This window comes from Rosa chinensis, chromosome 4 (assembly GCF_002994745.2).
Source record: "Rosa chinensis cultivar Old Blush chromosome 4, RchiOBHm-V2, whole genome shotgun sequence".
Taxonomy (NCBI): domain Eukaryota; kingdom Viridiplantae; phylum Streptophyta; class Magnoliopsida; order Rosales; family Rosaceae; genus Rosa; species Rosa chinensis.
The window spans coordinates 16,419,032-16,430,468 of record NC_037091.1 but is presented as its reverse complement, the minus strand read 5'-3'; the positions used below and the strand labels follow the sequence as shown (position 1 = coordinate 16,430,468).

Below are 11,437 nucleotides of genomic sequence, written 5' to 3'. Positions count from 1 at the left end.
CAGTTACAGGCAAGAATGCATGGTTTTGAGTTTTGGTTCCCAAGTTAGCTGTTACTCCATTCAAATGCATGTAACCGTGCTTTGGTTCCGAAAAGAGATGCGGCTGTGTTGAAGAGACAATTATTTCACTTGCAAACATCTCAAGTTTCAATTCTTGTAGTCATATACGGTCTCGACAGTTACAGCCAACAATGCACATTTATGAGTTTTGATTCCCAAGTTAGCTGTTACTCCATTCAAATGCATGTAATCGTGGTTTGGTTCTCAAATTTCAATTCTTTTAGTCATATACGGTCTCGACAGTTACTGCCAAAAATACGCGGTTATGAATTTTAATTCCCAAGTTAGCCATTACTCCATTCAAATGCATGTAACTGCGCGTGCTTTGGTTCTCAAGTTTCAATTCTTATGGTCATATACGGTCTCGACATTTACTGTCAAGAATGCGCGGTTATGAGTTTTAATTCCCAAGTTAGCCGTTACTCCATTCAAATGCATGTAACCGTGCTTTGGTTCTCAGGTTTCGATTCTTATAGTAATATAAGGTCACGACAGTTATTGCCAAAAATGCGCGGTTATGAGTTTTGATTCCCAAGTTAGCTGTTACTCCATTCAAATTCATGTAACCGTACTTTGGTTCTCAAGTTTCAATTCTTGTAGTCATATACGGTCTCGATAGTTACTGCCAAGAATACGCGGTTATGAGTTTTAATTCCCAAGTTAGCTGTTACTCCATTCAAATGCATGTAACTGTGCTTTGATTCTCAAATTTCAATTCTTGTAGTCATATACGGTCTCAACAGTTACTACAAAGAATGCAAGGTTATGAGTTTTATTCGTGCTTTGGTTCTCAAGTTTGAATTCTTGTAGTCAATACAGTCTCGATAGTTATAGCCAAGAATGCATGTTTATGAGTTTCAATTCCCAAGTTAGTTGTTACTCTATTCAAATGCACGTAACTGTATTTTGGTTCTCAACTTTGAATTCTTATAATCGATCAATACGGTCTCGACAGTTACAGCCGAGATTGTATATTTTATTTATTCAGTAGTTTTATCTTTCACTATAAAAAAGACCATAGACATCTTTGCTAGATGTGCTCGACCAAACGCTCAACGTGATTATACATTTTATCTCAATAACTTGTCAACATTTCAACATAATTATCAGGCTTTACTTGTTCTATCTTACCGTTTTTCTTTACCGGTATTTATCTATCTTTCCTGCACTTTATATACCTACAATTTATCTTCTTGCTTGTTATTATCATGCACTATATTTTATGCACTTTACGTTCCTGCAATTTCTTTACCTGCATCCACTTTTCTGCTATTTACTTCCTCCCATTTAATTATGCTTTATTGTATGCAAAAATTAAGGAAATCATAAAAATTATTGTCATAAATACTTTCACATCAATCACCCACATCACAAAGATTCCAGCTACTAAGGCCGATCCGTGTTAAAATTTTGTATCCAAGATAGAGATAACCCCGCGGTTGAGATCAATTATATATATTCTTCGGTCCACAATATATCAGTTAATTAGAAGTCAGATTAATGCAAGATCAAGAACCATAACAAAAGCTCGCCTAGCCTCGAGTTGGCACGACCGTGCACATGTCACTAAGCCAAAAGAACACGTGTAAACCAAAAAACCTTCAACCAAGTGACACGTGGTTGAGACAATTTTTGAGCAAACAGTATCAAAATAATTATAAGTTCTATTTTCATTTTGTTGAGTGTCAAAAGAAGTATAAGATCTATGTATAAAACTGGGCAACTTCTTTGAGCAAATCATCATATTGTTTCCATGTTCTTCTGGATATTTTTCTTTTTGTTTGAACAATTCAGGATACTTTTCTATAGTTGAGTTTATCAGAAGATCATTGGGTGTTGTTCTTTGAGGAAATCATCATATTGTTTCCACGTTTTTCAGGATATTTTTCCTTTTTTATTTTTATCATATTTTTCAGGAGATCTCAGTCCACAACATGGGGCCCAAATAAAAGGCCCACAAAAATCTGTCTCTTCTTTCTCAGAGCAGGACCGCAGAGACAAGTTAACACCACCCCCCCGGCCGGTCTGTTGAAAGTTCAAATTAGTCCTGCTGCTTCCTCCTCCTCCGCTCCACCATGGAAACCCTAGCCGCCGTCAGCTCCCGTCAGCTGACGTCAACTCTCGCATTGCCGTCCACCGTCACCGTCAATTTCAACGGCCGAGTCCGCAGCTCTCTACCTCTGCTTCGCTCCACCGCGCGTGTCCGTTCACTCAGATGCTCCGCTATTTCGTCTCTTTCAGTAGGTACAATGCTCTCTTCAATTTCTGGACTCCGTTGATGTTCGTGTTTCGATTTACATTAGAAATGTACATTTTACTGCCATGAGCTGAGTAGTGAGCTCAGTTCAGAATTCAAAATTGAAGAAAAATGATGTATGGAGTTCTTTTGTGAAAAATTTGGTTATAGCACTGGAAATATGTTTAAAGTATTCTAATGTGAGGTTTGATTGGAATGCTGCTACGGCTGAGCAGTCAGAGAGGTTTTTCGAGGCTTCGAAAAATGGGAATTTAATTCCTTTATACCGAAGTATATTTTCGGATCACTTAACTCCTGTGCTTGCTTACCGGTGTCTGGTTAAGGAGGATGATAGAGACGCTCCGAGTTTTCTTTTTGAGGCAGTTGATCCGGGTTTCAAGGACTCCAATGTTGTAAGATTCTTCAGTCTTTTTGCACATTTGTGTTTGTTTTTGATGTCACCTGACTCTCATTTTATACAGTACTGGATCATATGTTTAATTTTCTGTGAATATTTGTTAGGGGCGGTACAGTATTATTGGAGCGCAACCAACTATTGAGATCGTAGCAAAAGAGAACATGGTTACAGTTATGGACCATAGAGAAGGGCGTAGGACAGAGGAGATTGTGGAGGATCCAATGACTGTTCCTCAGAGAATCACGGAGGGATGGATGCCGCAACGTCTTGATGAGATGCCAGAAGCATTTTGTGGTAAGAGAAGTGCATGGATAACAAACTTGAATTTTACTCATAGTGTTCATATCTTAATATCACCACCCCTCTTGTGGTGTTAGATACTTGTCACGTGGTGATGAATTTCTTCCCGAAGAACACATATTTTTGTTTGTTTGTTTCCTCTTAGTTTGTGTCTAAGTTCTAAATTATGCAGATACAAGTTCTGGTCAGTCTGTTTTGCATGTACTTTTTTGTTGACAGAAATTCTATATATTATTTGACGTTATGGATTCTTACAGAAGTCAATTTTTTGCGTTGTCTAGCTTTTGAAATGACTAATTGGTGTTAAATCTTTGATCAGGTGGATGGGTTGGTTACTTCTCCTATGATACAGTGCGTTATGTGGAGAAGAAAAAGCTGCCATTCAGTGGTGCACCACCAGATGACAGAAATCTTCCTGATCTTCATCTTGGCCTGTATGATAGTGTGATAGTGTTTGATCATGTGGAGAAGGTACTTTGATCTATGACCGATTATTTTTCTTTATGTACAAGTTTTGACTCTAATTTATAGTTGATAACTTTTTATTTCTTGTCACTATAGGTAAATTTTATTTAGTGGCACTAGCTGCCTTGATTTCTGTGTACTTGGATTTTCATGCCAGAGTTCAATACCTTTGTCCAATTTACTCACTGAAACATAGTGAGATGAAGAATGAATAATTTGATACCATACCTAAATTTAAATGCAAGTCAGTATAACATATCTGCTCGTTAAAAAGAGCTTCTTCCTTCGCAATTACTCTTATTCATACATTCTTCATATATTTAAGATCATTGTTTTTTCAATATTTTTGAAGTAGTCCATGGTTTTCCTTAAAGAAAAAAAGAATTCCATGGTAAAACAAATTATTTAATCCATTAATAAAACTAGGAGAATGAGCTACTTGCATTCTTTTAGTTGTAAATTTGCATTTGAACATATTGGTTGCTATGCTCTCTGAGTATAACCATTTTATTTGTTAATCTTGTGACTATAGAAAGCACATGTAATTCACTGGGTGCAATTAGATCGGTATTCTTCAGTTGAGGAGGCCTTCAATGATGGGATGAATAGATTGGAAACACTGGTATCTAGAGTGCATGACATTATCACGTTAGTAATCAATTCTTCCTGTTTCTTTCTATTTTCAAGTGTTTCTTCTTCTATCCTACCTTCCACTAAGCCACCGTTTCAGTTAAAAAAGAAATATATATATATATATATATATATATATAAAATAAATGAATGAATAAATATATTAAAATAAAGAAAAAAAGAATATTACTGCTATGGCCTGGATAGCAATAGAGTTATGCCACAGCATGTGTTGGGAGGTCATAGCTGAGGACATGGCAGCATTTTGTGGTTGCCATGGTCATCAGAAAAAAAAAAAAAAATTTAAGGTTTGGCTCATAAAAGTTTGAAGGTACTTTTCAATGTTAACGGTGAACTAATCTATTTTGAAGGAAAATTAAGTTAGTGCTGGTTGGGATTTGAGTATAAAGTGTGCTAGAATACAATCACTTTTTTTTTGTGTGTGATTTTTTGGGTGTTTTACAAATGCATGATTTTCAACTGTCCTTTTTCGGCTTGAGGCTGCCTGAGGGCAGGGGAAAAAATTGTTGTTCCATACTTTTCATCACATTATTTTTTATCTTAAGGTTGATGTAAGAAGTCAATTCCAGCCCGAGGCTGCCTGCAGGTTCAATAAAGTTACACACATCTATTTGGTGCTAAATTGGAGGATTCAAACATGACAAGTGAGGAATACAAGGAAGCAGTTTTGAAATCTAAAGAACACATCTTAGCTGGGGATATATTTCAGATAGTATTAAGTCAGCGCTTTGAAAGGCGAACATTTGCAGACCCATTCGAAATTTACCGATCGTTAAGGATAGTTAATCCGAGTCCATACATGACTTATTTACAGGTTTGCCTCCTTTTGAGTAAACCACTATTTGTTGATTCTTGTTTACCGTGCAATCTGATGTTATTTGATTACTTACTTCCTGTGATCAGGGTAGAGGCTGTATTCTGGTTGCTTCAAGTCCAGAAATTCTTACACGTGTTAAGAATGTAAGTCATGGAAATCCAAAAACCTCTGTCATCTGAGTTTTCGTCTTATTAATTTATTATGTGACATTGTTACTAGCTGGGTGCCTGGGTTATTATAGTGTTAGTCATATTGCTATGTTTATTTTCCTTTTGTTTTTCTATAACATTCTCATTATCTTTGGTTGTTTTCTTGGTTGTTAATAGAGAACAATCACCAATCGACCTCTTGCTGGGACTGTTAGAAGAGGAAAAACACCTAAAGAAGATCTAATGTTGGAAAATCAGCTTTTGAATGATGAAAAGCAATGCGCAGAGCACATTATGCTTGTTGACTTGGGGAGGAATGATGTCGGGAAGGTTTATACTCTTTTCTCTCTGCTACTTTACTCTCCAGACTGTAAAATTGGCATAAATTGTTGTTTTCAGGTTGATAGAAATTCTATATCAGAGAGCCTTGATGTTTGAAATATTATAGTGATTTAATATTTATTACCATATCACAAAGTTCTCCACAAAGATCTGTTACTTTGGAGAAGTGTATCCTCTTTTCTATGGCATATTTGATTCTCTCTTACTATGGCATTTGCTCTAGAGCTCCAGTTAAGCATGTTGTGGATTTTGTTTCTCTTTTTGGTTCTTGAAGCTGATAAAATAACAAATCAAACCCACTTCCTTTATGTATCCCCTTTCCCTAGACTTACAGCAAAAGAGGCAAACTTTATTATATTTTATAGGAGTATGATAATTGCTAAACTTTCCATTCCAATGATATTAAATTTTAATTTTCTGAATTAGAATTTCATGTGTCTATTTTGCATCAAATTGGAGACTGAGCATTTGATGGTGTTAGTTCTTGACTTTAGGCCAACCATAGCATGAGAAGAGATACACCATAGATGGAGTGCCCTTTGATTTGCATAGAAATTTTTCAGTCTGATGTGTCTTTTCGAATTAAGGCAACATATTGCTGTACTACCCGTTAAAAACTGTTCACCAAAAGAAAAAAAAAAAAAAAACCCTTAAATGGCTCAGTAGGTTTTTGTGCGGGATCTGACCAGTTATTATCTCTCAAATTTTATTAATTTTTTTCTTTTCATTCTGCTATTTTATTGAGTATATAGTGGCCATTATCATATGCTTAATTTTTCTTGCAGGTCTCAAAACCTGGTTCTGTCAAAGTTGAGAAGCTCATGAACATTGAGCGTTATTCCCATGTCATGCACATAAGTTCTACTGTAAGTAATCTTCCTTTGCTACACACATAATAATCATGAGTGGCCTTTAGCCTATTTAAGAATCCACGTACTTGCTTCCCTTAAGTGCTAACTGGTGCTCTTTGAGCTTCAACTGTCAGTTGAAGCTGAACTGATACGGTACCTGATTAACTACTTTCTTCAGTCAAATATGGGGGCTAAGAACCATGCAATTGTGATGCCTGATGCAAGTCCTGATGCCACTTTGAATGGTTTAGTTGCCGCTGGTTTTGGTGATGTAGGACAAAGGTGCATAGCACTCAGCACCGTTGTTTTTGTTGGAGGTTCAAAGTCATGGTACTATGCTTTCTTTTCTTCTCTCTTTTTTTTTTTTTTCCTTTCCTTTCACTTTTCTGGATTTTTGAAATTCATTGAAGGTTGATGCCTTCTACATTAGTGTATCCATTTTCTTTGAAGGATGAAAGCTATTAAACCTACTATAAAGCATAACTACGTGAAGTTTCTTGTTGACCATTGAAGTGCTTGGTAGTTGATAAACATTAGCAGTATAAACATAGCTACTTATGTTAGAGGGTTTTTGGTCTGAAAGTCAGGGTTTTAGAGGTTTTTACCAGCCAATTCTACCGAGTCTTGTATGAAAGCTACCTATATATTGGTTTCTGGAAATTAAAAAAAAATTGAAAATAAAAGAAATTCTAGGCTATGGATATTACTCTAGATTATAGGAATTCTTTTCTATTAAAGAAGACTGGGACATGATCCAGTTCTTTGCTCTGTACATCAATGTAAAGGAATTCTCTACAGCTCACCTAACATACTATTTTCAGCTTAGTATTCTACTATTTTGTTGGTATATATTTTCTTTCCATGGATGGCCCTTAAAAAATGTGAATGACTGACATTCAATTTGAACTATTAATGTTAACTAGGGAGAACAAACTAGTGGAATGTGGCAAATATCTGAGTCAGTGTTGGAACAAAACCTGATGCTGACATTGGCCCTATAATTAGCGAGCAAGTAAGTGCGTGAAAGTTCCAATTTTTACCTCTTAAGACCAATTCCATGACAAAATTTTGATTCTATATGAGACTGTAGTAATGTTAATTTTTTTTTTTCAAAAGAAAGTATACTTTTTGTCCTCATTACATAACTATTAGCCAAATAGCATATGATTGTTGAAATAGTGATAACAAATCCATCACCAAATTAGGGTCACTTGAGATTTAAGTTATGACTTTTTACTAGATTCACTAACAGGCAAAGGAACGGATATGCAAATTAATCCAATCTAGTGTTGAAAGTGGTGCTAGGCTATTGCTTGATGGGAGAAATATAGTGGTATCTTTTTGTTATATAGTGTTTTCTTTCTCTTAATCTTGATGTAATATATACACGACTGACTCTGTATTTGGAGAAAAATTGGTCACTTGTATAGTACTATTTCATCGGTGACAACAGGTCCCAGGATATGAGCATGGAAATTTTATTGGTCCGACCATCTTATCAAATGTCATGGCTGACATGGAGTGCTACAAGGTACTTATTCTCTCTTTTTGTTTTCTTGCATTTTTCTTTTTCTTCATTTTGTTTTCTGATCAAAAACGGATTGTGGTAGTTGGCTACTTTGATATCCTGATCCGGTACACCTTTGGTAAAATCTACATGTAAAATTCGTCCATTGTTGAATGATTTAGTGTTACATGAATATTAGAATTCCTGAACTGTTTAATCAAGTTCTGTTGTTTATATAAAGGTTTCAGAAGTATCCTTTGACATAGTCACACGAACATTTCCATATTGTCATAACTATGAACATAGATATCAATATCTTTATCAGTGCCTCAGTTAGTAGGATAGCAAGAGACATCCATACAAAACTGAATCCATCTTGTATTCATTTTGGTTTGTTGGTGTAATAGTATGAAGGGCAAATAACTTGAAATTTGTTCTTGGAGAGATAATCATGATCTTCTACCTTCTTTTGTGCAGGAAGAAATTTTTGGTCCAGTTCTTCCTGCTTTAATTTTCAGGGTTGTTCTGTGATGGAGGAGTCATGTAAGATTTGCTTCTTGCTTAAATCTATTAAATTTATTCTAATTAATCTCTGCTACTTTTCTAACCTTTTCATTCCACTGCTGGTGTTGCAGAGTACAAAGCAGAAGCTTAATTAGACCAAGAGTCTTCATTATAATGAGAATGTATACATATATATATATATATAAATTATAAATCTGTTGTTTACTTCATTTCATTCAATTATGGGTTCAAATACTATCTAGGTTTCAACAAAAGTTTAAAATTTTAGTCAATTTAAGTTGACTTCTAGAGAATAAGTTAAGTTGCTAAAACAGCTCGCACAATGTTTTATTCCTACTGAACTTGACACCAAACACCTATAGAGTAATGGACTAGATTATGTCAGGCACTTTTGGTAGGTCTTGGTATTAGAAATGACCTTTTATGTTCAATCTAACCAGAAAGAACTTGTCATTTTTGTGATTCGGACAAAGTATACTAAATCATCAAGATTAAAGAGTTGGGGAAAAATATACATTTATGTGCCATAATTTAAGGACTCTTGCCTTTTAGCTCATTTTCTTCCTGAAAGCTTGATTCTAAATAACTAGACATACTTGTTCTTTTTCTGACCATTTCATTTATAATGCATTTGCAGCTGCTACTGACAGGAGACGACTTCTGTGGTATAAGATTAAGATTTATGTACTGCCACAAGCCTCCTACTTGAGGTACTTGAACAACAGATGTACTTTTATCATTTGGTGTGCATCTATACTGCATCTAGTTTATCCTTGTCTGGTTGATAAACATCTGCATCTGGTTTATGCTTGTCTTCTTTGCTACCTTAATGAATATTATGAGCATTAATGTATTACCACTTTTCTATATAATTGTTAGAATAAGAACTAATTACAAATTTTATCTTGCAGGTTATTCATTAGGACTTAGGAAGTGTTGCAGCATCAAAGGGTTGCAGCCTTGGGGAGGAACAGTCTTGATGTTTAAATTTTGATGGGTTTATCTGTAAATTTTTAGTTTGTGTAGTTTGGTACTTTTTAAAATACAGTATACAGTAAAAGGTGCCAGTTGGCACCTTATTTTTTTTAATCCAGCTTCATAATTTTACCACTGATATCAGTGGCATTCCAAAACCACCATTACACACTGATAATGGTTGCTTTGGCACTGATTTTGATGTAGCCTTGCCTTGGTTTAAGTTATGTCACTGTTAAGTTATTGGTGTGTAATGTCCCATTAGCACCTACAATAGGGGGGACTGATATCTCATTAGTTGCTGCACAGTGGCTAATGACATTAACCACTGTTATCAGTGTGCTTTGTCCCAATAGGAACTAATGCAAATCAGTGGGGTTTGGGGAAATTTGTAGTAGTGTAGTGAGGAAGGAGATGGTCCATTTTTACAATAGGAAGAGGAACATTTTTAAGAGCAGAGAAATTAAGTTGCCAGAATCCATGTTTCCGGGTGATAGTTACTAAAAGGAAATATTACCCCCTTAAGATAAGCCGTTGGTAAGCTATCATTGCAGTCCAAATCAGCAACTTAATTCTAATATTTTCTGTTGTCTTTGACTGTTTGCCATCTGATTAGTTTTGTGTGTTCTATGCTTTTATGTGCATCAGACTATCAGCTAATCAAAAAATAATTTTATTAGATGATATATGAGGATAAAACACAATAGATAGCTTTGACTTGCTAATCAATTTGGAAAAGTAGCCTTTAACTACACTCACACTTATTTTAGGTGTAGCCAATTTCTTCTGATATTGTACCAATATTCTATTCCTTACTCCTTAGATAACCTAGCCTCTTGTTAAATACCCTGGAAGTTTTTTGTTGTAATGCAATTTAGACATTAAAAAAAAAACTATCTGCTAAGAGTAAAGAGTGCATTACAGTATTTCCAAATTAATTGGTAGAATTGTCTAGTGCTCTCTTCTCTCAGATATCACATGACAACTACCTAGGGGGGTTTCGTAAGCCATACTTTAACATGCTTCAGTCTGCAGTGTTTTGCCAAAACTGATGTGATAAACTGATAATGCATTTTTACAAGAGAAGTTTGGAATACAACGGCTGCAACTTACAACCCAAATGACCGTTATAATGGAGGGACAATGTGGACATTTCCAAGCGCTAAAGACATAGGACAGTAATAAGGTTAAAAAAAGTTTACCACACTTGCTCCCTCTCACGTGACAGAGTCAGAAAAGAAACTCAAGAATTCCAGAAAGGATTCCAAATTGGAGGAAACTAAAAGAAACTCTAGAAAGGATTTAGGAATAAGGACCCGTACGGGTCGGCAATCTCTTTACGATCGACATCATGAACCCGATCGATTGTATTATTGTTCTTTGTTCCTCCTGAAGCTACTCTGACATCTCTTTTCTTCTATTCTTACTTCTTACTCTCTCTCTCTCTCAAAAATTTACAACGTTTTGGGTCAAGTCGAACTGATATCATCATTTGTCTCTCTATGTTCCCCTAATTTCTGTTGTAAAATCAAAGTCTTCCAAGTAGAATTGAAGAAACTAAAACTATTAATTGATCAACTACAAAGCTGGGGAGAATTAATCTTTAAGTGAGATTTTTAAATTTATTGCTGCTATTGGCTTCCATTAATTCGGACTTTTAATTTTAAACATCACTAGCTAATAATTAAGCCCTATTTGCATATATTTGAAACATGGTGATGGTGCTGGAAGGAAAGAGGAAGAACTGGAGGCGATACATGCACTTGAGTGATGAAAGAGAAAATCCCAAGCGGACTGGAGGCCACTACACCATTCTTCGGACTGATCTTCACGAAGACCTCGTCGATATATGTTTGATCGACCACTTTCCTTCACTCTGGATGTGCTTTCTGCAGAGGAAAAGTCCCTGCTGGGTTGATGAACACGGGGGCTCCATTTGATCGATGAGATGAAGAAGAGACGTTTTGTCGTTTTGTGACAATAGACCAATCACTCCCTCATTTTTTTACCTTAACGACCACCACTTTAATCCCTAACGACGCTTCGGAAATTACTAATTAAATGCCCCTAATTTGATTGATCATGTGGTTCTGCTTATGCCAACTAAGCATTTGTCAATGGCTGTAACCTACATCATGCGC

At 35.6% G+C, this 11,437-nt stretch overlaps 1 pseudogene; it reads left to right on the top strand.

The window, feature by feature from the left end:
• Positions 1-1,828: 1,828 nt before the first annotated feature.
• Positions 1,829-8,482, top strand: LOC112195777 (annotated as a pseudogene).
• The last annotated feature ends 2,955 nt before the right edge of the window (positions 8,483-11,437 follow it).